This window comes from Suricata suricatta, chromosome 4 (genome assembly GCF_006229205.1).
Source record: "Suricata suricatta isolate VVHF042 chromosome 4, meerkat_22Aug2017_6uvM2_HiC, whole genome shotgun sequence".
NCBI lineage: Eukaryota > Metazoa > Chordata > Mammalia > Carnivora > Herpestidae > Suricata > Suricata suricatta.
The window spans coordinates 148,875,726-148,887,253 of NC_043703.1; the positions used below are offsets into that span (position 1 = coordinate 148,875,726).

Sequence of the window (11,528 nt, forward strand, 5' to 3'; positions counted from 1 at the left end):
TATATATATATATATATATATAATCCTAAAGATATGCACTAAATATATATTTAATGGGGTACCTGGGTGGCTCAGTTGGTTAAGTGGCCGACTTCGGCTCAGGTCATGATCTCACGGTTCGTGGGTTCAAGCCTCGCATCAGGCTCTGTGCTGACAGCTCAGAGCCTTGAGCCTGCTTCAGATTCTGTGTCTCCCTCTCTCTCTCTGCCCCCCCCCAGTCATGCTCTGTTTCTCTCTGTCTCTCTAAACAAAAACATAAAAAAATTTAAATATATATTTAGTAAAGAGTGAAAGTTTCTTGTTACCATCAGTACCCCTTCACCACTTCTACTTTTCAGAAATAACTGCACTCCTCAAGGAAATCTTTTCAACAAATTTGTGGAATACTTCGAGAGAACCTATCATTTTGTAAGAAGTAAATAATGGACAGTGCGCAGACATGACAAGGATGCTTCACACACATGTATTCTGTGCACAGTGAGGTTCTGAGAGAGGTCACCATCCCTCTGAGAGAGGGGCATCTCCCCTTGAGTGGAGACTCTTGGAGAACCTACCTTCTGACCTTATTATTTTTTGGCATCATTCAGTTCCTTACCGTTGTGGGGCTATGTCCCTATTTCCTTGCCGGTTGCCTGAATCCCTGGATGACACCCTCTATCCCTTGATGCATGATCTCCTTTATCTCCTCATCTAAGGTAAACTGTGCCATATGTACAAGCGGTGTCAGTAGATAATCTTGGAGGCCACCTTAGCATTCTGCCTACCACAAACCTTCTTCTGACTTTGGAACCAATAAAAAAAAATGAAATATAGGCAATGACTATGAAAATGATAAAGCTGATTAGAGAATGTGATCTTTACACTGTGACAGAATGAGCTTACAAATATTTCCTCAGAAAATTAAGCCATGTTACTTTCCTCATCCCTGACAACATGTACAACTTCAGGTTTCCCCAGAATAGGATACTGACTTAATGAACATATCTCCTATCAGAAGTAAGCCAGAATTCATGTTCTGCATAGCCAGGCAAATCTGAGAGTGAGAAATCAAACAACAAAAGCAAAAGTGAGACTTTGGACTGAATCATTATCCCTAAAGTGTATTATGTATTTTTCCATGTTCTTTCTCTCAGCATAACTGAGCAGAGTGAGAGGATGGAATCAAAAGATGGGAGAAGTTTAAATTACAAAATACATCAAATATAGGAGAACCCATAAGAAGAGCCATTTGACCCATAGTGAGCTTTTTGTGAGCAAGCTTTAAACTTTTTTTGCACTCAGCCACCAAGATTTAGGGTAGTTTGTTCTAATAGCCAACACTGGATTCTCTGACCAATGACCAAAAGATTATAAAGTCAGAATACTTTCCAGTTCTATCTCCAACCATAGAGTGCATATATTTTCACACCTCTAGTCCATTACTAATATTGTTTCCTTCATCATGACCTGAAAACTATTCAGCCAGTGACACCTAGACTGTTGTTTTGCCCCCATTTTCTTTCTGCATCTATCATTCAGAATCAAAATATAATACCATTATAATAGGACTGTCTGGTGGGAGATTGTGGCTACACTTGTGGTGAGCACAGCATAATGAGTAGGTTGCCCAGTCAGTATGTTGTACGCCTGAAACCAAGGTAACATTGTGCATTAACTTTGCTTCAATAAGAAAAAGTGCAACACCATTAAACAATTCCAATTTTTAAAAATAACCTGACCAGAAAAATTATTACGAAGTATTAAAATACACAATAAATCTGTGTTAACTAAAATATAGGAAAAGATCATAAAAAAGGGCAAATAAAAATAATATCTTTAACATCTGAATATATGTCAAAATATAGTATGTGGTAATAATAAAGGCCTTTCAAATCAGTAAATATAATGCAGTTAACACATTATGTTGGAATAAATAGCCATTTGAGTAGGGAGAGAAATATGGATCATTTTCATAATTATAATTATTTAAATACAACATTTAAACATAATATTACCAAGAGTAAATAGGTGCCTGGCTTTTTAAATAATAGCAGAGAGAAGACCTTTCTAAGCATAATTTCAACACAGAATAGAGAAATAATAATTCAGAAAGACTTCATATAAATCATGATTAGAAAGAAATGTAAAAAATCTAGTAGCAAACTAGGCAAGATACAAAAAGAGCAATTCAAGATTAAATTAAAATAGTCCCAAAACATGTGAAAATATTTTCTTCATTCCATCTGAATTTAAATTTCATGAAGGCAGGATCCTTTTTTAAAAAAAAATTTTTCAAATGCTTTTTATTTATTTTTGAGAGAGACAGATAGACAGCATGAGCAGGGGTCAGAAAGAGGGAGATACAGAATCCTAAGCAGGCTCCAGGCTCTGAGTACCTGTCAGCACAGAGCCCAACATGGGGCTTGAATCCACAAACTGTGAGATCATGACTTGAGCCGAAGCAAGATGCTCAACCAACTGAGCCACCCAGGCACCCCATGGCAGTATCCTTTTCAAGTTTGTTCACTGACATACCCTAACAACTTAGTTTAGGCCCTGTTAAACATTAATTTGATAAATAAAAGTCTGAATGTATGAATCAATCAATAATTAAGCCGTCATATCAGTCTTTTTAGGTTAGCTTATTAGGTTAGCTTTACTAAAAGATCTGTTGACATATAATGCCAACTTAATAGTTAAGTTTTCTGAATAAGACTTTCCAATACACTTTTACTCATAAGAGCCATATAGAAAAAAACAGAATAAATAATCTAATAACAAAGATATATAGTTTATAAGCTTGGGAAAATATGAAAAAATCATACTTAAAGACAACTGTGTATGGTATGTGGAAGCAACAAAAATTAGATGAGCTAAAATTCCAGAATGAGAACCATCATGAAATAAATTAATACCAGCTACCATTCATTTTGTTCCTTGGGGTATTTATCAAATCTGGGAATGTGCTATGTACTGAGCCAAGGGAAAGGCTCCTACTATGGGAAAGAATGATTAGCAAAGCATTTAGTGGTGATAGGGGAATAGAAAACAATATTGGGCATTGCTTTTTCCTTAGCTGTCCTTTCTTAAGTAATTTCAATTATGTATGTATTGCAAAAGCAACATCTAAAGCCATATCATTTCATAATTTTCCAAAAATATTGAAAGATATCAAGTCACAGATTCAATAATGTCTGAGAAACCCAAGAAGAATAAGTGTAAAGAAAACCACATGTTGACACACTATAATAAAGTTATTAGAACCCAAAGAAAAAATCAGTGTGGTCAGAAGACATGCATCCAAATATTCAGATCAACACTATCTGAAATAGATAGCTGAAAACTACCTAACTGACCTTGAGCATAATAATGGATAAACATTTTGGCACATTCACATAATGGAATACTGTAAAGCAATGACAGTAGACCTTACCTGATAATATTGATATAACCTACAGATAATGATCAACAAAAGTATCCAGTAACAAAAGAATATGTATTATATTATCCAATTTTTTAATATAAAATGTCCAAAACTAATTAGACGGGTTTTAGTTATTCTCAGAGAAGTAGTGATTAGAGAAGTGGTGATAAGAAGGTTATCTGGGGTCTTATAATGGTGATACAGTTGTGTTTAGCTCAGAAAATTATGCCTATACATGTATGAGATACACATATCTCTGTATGTGTATTAAACTTCCATAAAATTCCTTAAAATCATTATAATTCTGGGAATTGAAAAAGTACAATTTTTGACCATAGGAATATATAGCAAAATTAAAATATAGGTAGAGTTCATTGGAGTTGAGACCTTCAAGAATATAATGTTGGATACACTGTTTAAATGGGCATAGGGGAAGGGAAGAAAGAATTAGATAAAAACGGAGAGGGAGGCAAACTATAAGAGATTCTTAAATGCAGAGAATTGAGGGTCATGTATTAAATGGGTGATGGGCATTAAGGAGGGGAATTTGGGGGATGAGCACTGGTGTCAATTAAGAGATAAATCACTGGGTTCTACTCCCAAAGCCAAGGCTACACTGTATGTTATCAAACTTGAACTTAAATAAGGAAGTGAGGGAGGAAGGAGGGGAAAAATAAATAAATGGATATTGGCTGTCCTCCACATGAAGGCAAAAATTGAGAAAGACTGTAAGCCAGCTGCTAAAATGAATAGAGTGGAATGAAGAGGTTGGAAAGTAACATTTCTAATGTTTGTATAATGGCTTTTAGCCAAGAGTAACCTTTGAACAGGACAGTCAAAAGTAATGATTTAGAATTAAAATTACATGATAAAAAGAGTCCAGCTCCCCAAAACATGACAAACAGGTTGTGAGAAATAATGATCCCTAACTTTGGAAGAATGGAGGTCAAGCAAAAGATTCATATAGAGCTATATTTTGTTGTAGTAAGAAACAGAGGTGACATGTAGTAATACTTTATAGGACATACTTTATACCATAGAAAATGGATTACAGGAACACCTGGGTGGCTCAGTTGGTTGAGTGTCTGGCTCTTGATTTTGGCTCAGGTCATGATCCCAGAGTTGTGGGATTGACCCTCTCATCAGTTTCCATGCTGAATGGGGAGCCTATTTGGGATTCTCTCTCTCCGTCTCTCTCTCTCTCTGGCCCTCCTCTGTTCTCTCCCTCTCAAAAAAAAAAAAAAAACTTGAAAGTTGGGGGAGAATTAGTAATACTAGAAATATTTGAGAGAGGAGTAAAAGATAGCAGGGTTAGAGACACTGAAAGAACAATAAACAGAAGAGCCAAAATATTAGATGTTACCAAGGATAACAAGCGTTAGAGTGAACTTCTAACCTTGATGATTCAGTTTGTGGCATATACTTTCCAAAGTACTTGAAGACAGTGATACATGCTGATCGTGGTATGCATGGAGAACGAGAGGGAAGAGTGGTAGCTTCTCTTCATACTATAGTTCCAGCTTTATATAAAACTTAAAAGACCTCGGTTACTTTGATCTGGTAGATGTACTGGAGATCACTTACTCCAAGCATACAGACAATGACTCTTTTATAACATCCTTGAAAAGAAACCCATTACTCTCTCCTTTAACACTCTAAGCAGTGGAGAACTGACTGCTTCATGAAATTGTCCTCTTCAGTTTCAAATAATTTCATTTATTAGAAAGCTCTTCCTAATCTCAAGTCCATACCTGTCTCCATGTAATTCCCACGTGTGAGTCCTAGTTCTGCCTGCTGGAGCCAGACAGAGCAAGTCTGCCTCCTGTTTTACATGACAGCACATCAAATATTTATTGACAGTTTGCATGTCACCAGTGTTTTCTCCAGGCCAAACTCCCTTAGGTCCTAGCTGTCTCAAAATCAATGGACTATGGCAACACAGGTGATGTATCCTTCATTTCCAAACTACTAACACCTGTTTTAGATAGTAAATGGTAGCAAAATAAAATACTGGTCAGCATTTACATCTAGGTTTCCAATGGCATATAATAAGACAAGTCTGTATATGGAAAATCAAATGATTCATCTTCAAAGTGATACCAATTTACAGTAACTTCCAATAACCCCAGTAGATGCCTCAAAGTGTGGATAGTACCGAATCCTATCTATAGTATGTTTTTTCTTGTATGTGTATACTTATGATAAACATTAATTTATAAATTAGGCATAGTAAGAGATGAACTATGGCTGATATAAAATAGAACAATTATAACAATATGCTGTAATAAAAGTTATATGAACCTGGTCTCTTCCTATCTAAAAATATCTTATGGTACTGTACTTACCTTTCTTATGATGATGATGATCTAACATGAAAAAATGCCTATATGATGACATCAAGTACGGTGAAAGACATAGGCACCATAATAATGTGTTAGGTTACTACTGACTTTCTGCTATGACAGACCTAGGATCATCTTCTTCCAGACTGCAGTTGATGGCAGGTAACTAAAACTGTGGAAAGCAAAGGTGTGGATAAACAGGGACTACTCTCTTGATAAATACATGCTCCACTTCTATTCAAACAGAAAATATGCTTTACACTCCAGGTATATGTTGGTTTTAGTGAATCTCAATTAAAGTTTCATGGTTGATAAGTACCAGTTATAAAATACTGATTTTATGAGAATTGTGGGTCAAATGAACTGAACCATGAAACAGCAAATGTGTCTGAAGATAATATTCTATCACAGGTTAAGTTATATTCGTACTCTAAAATTCTACTTTTGAGAATTTAGGAATCAAAAATTGCTTTAGGAGGTTCAAACAATACCAAGATTCTCCAATTAACTTCTACTTGTTTCAGAAGTGGCCTCTAGACTCACTTGAGCAAGAAAGGCAAGGGAAATTTATTTTTTCTCTCTAGTGAGATGGAATATCCACATGGGTTGAACAGTATGGCAATTATCAACTGTGGGTCATTTTGCTTGCATTGCTGGCCTGATTCACCACATGATGCAATACCTGCCCAACCAACTACCACACTACAAGCACCTTCCCTGAGCAACGTGTTTAGATGTTAGAGTGAACGCTGCAGGTATGTATGCCACTGGTTTTTTTCTTTAAAGAGCTTCAATATGGTTGAAGAGATAAGATTGAAACTTCAGTTGGATTAGCATAGAGTGATCAATTGTAATGACACTGAAGGCATGAATGATCAATGATTATATAGATGTGTGTGTGTGTGTGTAATTAAAGAGCTGCATGTAAATCCTGGCTTTCTTTGCAGCATGGCCCTTGACCAATCACTAAACCTTTATAAGTCAATATAAGGAGGATAATAGTGACTTTTGTATTGCAGTATTGCATTGCCGCTTCTCTAATCTTAACTCCAAAATGACATGGAATAGCACTGATTTCTCCCTCATTACTGAAGTTTTGTCTAGGTGTCCATTATATCATACTCTTATGGTTCTATTTTGCTTTTTTCCCCCATGTCCTCCAGAATTTGCAAAATTGAGACGCTCAAAGACTTGGTCCTATAACATATTCCTTTCTCTAGTTATTTTTTATATATGTAATCTTATATAGTACCACAGAATCAAATATCACCCATATGTCAGTGACTTTAAAAATCATATCTCCAGACCCCATCTCCTCTCTAACTTTAGATATAATTAACCTTCGTAACATTTTTTTTTTGTGAATGGCATATCCCTAGTAGCTTAAGCTAAACATGTCCCACTCAGAAAACTTGATTTCCCCACCTTTTAAATTTGTTCTTCCCTTATTCTTTTTCCACTCTTAATAAATATAGTCTGTTCACAGAGTTCCTGTAGCCAAAGATAAGGCATAATCCTCAAATAATGTTTCCTTCCTCTGGAGTCTATCATCAGAAAGTTACATGGACTAGATTTTTAAAACATTCCCCAGATGAGTTAATTCCCTCCACTTCCACTATTACCATACTTATCCAAGTCCTGGCCCATAGTTTCTCACCTGGACTAGATCTGCTAACCAGTCCCTTCCTTCATTCTTGTCTGCCACACAACAGAGGGATTAATCTCTTTAAAAAATATAGCTAGGATCAGTATACCCACCTGCCTAAAACAAACAAAAACAAAACAAAACAAAACACTGTAGAGGTCGGGGTCTAAGAAGCCAGTGTACAAAGACCCTGAATTAATTTCCTTGATGGAACACACCGAATTATACCTATTAATAGAATAATTCCTCCTGAAGAACTGTGGACTGAATGAACAGCTACTGAACAACCAAAAAGAGAACAAGAGAATAGCAAGACAGAGAGACATGGTAACAAAGGGAATTCCTAACCCTGATGCTGCCAGTGGCAATGGGGAAGGATAGTACTGATGACAAGGAACATTTCTTCTGTCCTCGGGCACATTAAAAAAAAAAAAAACCTGTGATTTAAAAGAGCAACTAGCATAGAAAGACAATGCTAGAACACTGCGAAGCCCTGGAGGAGCTGTGGGAATGCTATCCAGGTTAGGGGAACTAGAAAACAATGACCATCAAATTAATATAGACTGCTATTTACTTAGGATGTTATATAACTTCATGGTAACCACAAAGTCAAAACCTAGGACAGATACACACACACACAAAATGAAGAAAAATCCAAACATAGCACTATAGAAGTTCATCAATCACAAAGAAAGGGAGCAGGAGAAGGAACAAAAAAGAACTACAGAAACAACTAGGAAACAAACTTTAAAATGGTATAACCCATCAATAATTGCTTTAAAACGAATGCTCAGCATCACTCATCATCAGGGAAATTCAAATCAAAACCACACTGAGATACCACCTCACACCAGTCAGAGTCGCTAAAATGAACAAACCAAGAGACTATAGATGCTGGCAAGGATGTGGAGAGACGGGCACCCTCCTACACTGTTGGTGGGAATGTAAACTGGTGCAGCTGCTCTGGAAAACAGTGTGGAGGCTCCTCAAAAATCTATCCATAGAACTCCCCTATGACCCAGCAATAGCACTGCTAGGGATCTACCCAGGGGATACAGAAGTGCTGAGGCATAGGGGCACATGTACCCCAATCTTCATAGCGGCACTTTCTACAATAGCCAAATCATGGAAAGAGCCTAAATGTCCATCACCTGATGAATGGATCAAGAAGATGTGGTATATATACACAATGGAGTACTACATGGCAATGGGAAAGAATGAAATCTGGCCATTTGTAAGAAAGTGGATGGACCTCGAGGGTGTCATGCTAAGCGAAATAAGTCAGGCAGAGAAGGACAGATACCATATGTTTGCATTCATAGGCCTAACAGGAGAGACCTGGCAGGGGACCATGGGGACAAGAAGGGAGAAAGAGAGAGGGGGGAGAGTGAGGGACACAGATCAAGGGAGACTACTGAATACTGAAAAGGAACCATGGACTGGAGGGGGACTGAGGGAGGGGGGTGATGGTCATGGTGGGGGGCACTTGTGGGGATAAGCACTGGGTGTTATATGGAAACCAATTTGACAATAAACTATTAAAAAAAAGAAGTCAATATGTATGAAGAGTATAGTTGTAAACACTCATTCTGCAATGACCCCAAATAAATGTTCTCATTGTAAAAACACAACAACAACAACAACGAAATGTCCAAATGCTCCAATAAAAAAAACATAGGGTGGCAATATGTATACACACACACACACCCCTATACCTACAAGAGACTCCCCTCAGATCTAAAGACACATATAGACTGAAAGTGAAGGGATAGAAACATACTGACAATTCAAATGGAAGTGGAAAAAAAGGCAGGGTAAAAAATACTTTTATCAGACAAAATATACTTTAAAACAAAGATGGTAACAAGAGACCAAACAAGGGAATTACCTAATGATAAAGGGATCATCCAAAAAAGGAAAGAACAATATAAATATCCATGCACCTAACACTGGAGCATCTAAATACATGAATCAAATATTAAGGTACATAAAGAAACTGATGGTAATACAATAATAGAAGGGAATTTTAATACCCTACTTATATCAATAGATATATCATTCAGACAGAAAATCAATATGAAAACAATGTCTTTGAGTGACATATTGGACCAAATGGATATAACAGTTATATACAGAACATTCCATTCCAAAACAACAGAATACATATTATTTTCAAGTGCACACGGAACATTCTCCAGATTAGATCACATACTAGGCCATAAACAAGATTTAATAAATTTAAGAAGGCTGAAATCAGACTATGTATCTTTCTGATCAGAATGGTATAAAACTGGGAATAAATTACAAGAAAGCAACTAGAAAAACCACAAATACACGTAACATAAACAACATGATACTCAATAACCAATGAGGGAATGACACAATCAAATAAATTTAAAAATACTTGGTGAAAAATGAAAATGAAAACACAACAGTCCAAAGTCTTTGGGACAGAATGAAAGCAGTTCTGAGGGAAATATATAACACTATAGGCCTGCTTCAAGATCCAAGAAAGCTCAAATAAACAACATAACCTTATACCCAAAGAAACTAGAAAAAGAAGAACAAAGATAGTCCAAAGTGAGAAGACGAAAGAAAATAAATAAACCAGAACAGAAGTAAATGACACAGAAACAAATAAAAATAGATAAAAATCAATGAAACCCAAAACTCCATTGCATTTCTATACACTATTAAGAGACAAAAATCATAACGATCATTTGACGAGATTCAACATCCTTTCATGATAAAAACTCTCAATAGAGTTAGAGGGAACAAACTTCAACATAATAAAGGCCATATATGAAAACCCCGCAGGTAACAGAATTGGAGAAAATCTGAGAGCTTTCCCTCCAAGATCAGGAACATGATGAGGGTATCCACTCTTGCCACTTTTATTTAATATAGGACTGAAAGTCCTGGCCACAGCACTCAGACAAGGGGAAAAAAAAGAGGCATTCATATTGGTAAATATTGGTAAAGAAATCAAAGTGTCAGTAATCTCAGACACCATGATACTATACACACAAAACCCTAAAGACTCCATCAAAAAGCTACTAGAAGTAATAAATTCAGTAAAGTGGAAGAATACAGAGTTAAAAGCACCAAATCGGTAATGTTTCTACACACGGGTAATAAAGGAGCAGAAAGAGAATTTTTTAAGCAGGAAATTTAAAAAACAATACCATTTAATATGTCACCCCAAGAAAAAAATACTTAGGAGTAAACATAACCAATGATGTGAAAGGCCTGTACTCTGAAAAGGTATACGACACTGATGAAAGAAACTGAAGATGACATGAACAAATGGAAAGATACTTCATGCTGATGGATTTGAAGAACAAATACTGTTAAAATGTCAGTGTCACCTGAAACCACAAAAATCTTAGAAGAGAGCACAGTGATTTCTCTGATTGGCTATAGCAACATTTTTCTAGAGACACCTCCTAAGGCAAGGTAAACAAAAGCAAAAATAAACTATTGGGAATACATCAAAATAAAAAAGCTTTTAAAAAGCAAAGGAAACCACCAATAAAACAAAAAGACAACCTCCTAAATGGGACAAAATACTTGCCAATGTTATGTCTGCCAATGGGTTAGTATACAAAACATATAAACAGCTTATAAAACTCAATGCCAAAAAAGAACCAAACTAATAAAAATGGGCAGAGGACCCGAACAGACATTTTTTCCCAAAGACGACAAAGGACACATGAAAAGATGCACAATATCACTTATCATCAGGGAAATGCAAAAACATAAGATATTACCTCACACCTACTAGAACGGCTAAAATTGAGATAAGAAACAAGTGTTGGTGAGAATTTGAAGAAAAATTGTGCACTGTTGGTGACAATAAATATTGGTTGCACTCACTGTGGAAAATAGCATGAAGATTCCTCAAAAATCAAAAAACTATCCATAGAACTCCCTTATGACCCAGCAATAATAGCACTGCTGGGGATCTACCCAAGGGATACAGAAGTGCTGATTCATAGGAGCGCATGCACCCCAATGTTCATAGCAGCAATGTCAACAATAGCCAAAACATGGAAAAAGCCTAAATGCCCATCACCTGATGAGTGGATCAAGAAGATGTGGTATATATACACAATGGAGTACTACATGGCAATGAGAA

At 36.3% G+C, this 11,528-nt stretch overlaps 1 long non-coding RNA gene across 1 annotated transcript in view; it reads right to left on the reverse strand.

Moving 5' to 3' along the window:
• The window catches only part of LOC115289161, a 13,981-nt gene extending 8,177 nt beyond the window's left edge, over positions 1–5,804 (reverse strand). Inside the window, exon 1 of the long non-coding RNA XR_003907426.1 lies at positions 5,749–5,804. This is a non-coding gene — a long non-coding RNA (uncharacterized LOC115289161). The remainder of the gene's footprint in view (positions 1–5,748) is intronic.
• Between the last annotated feature and the right edge of the window lie 5,724 nt (positions 5,805–11,528).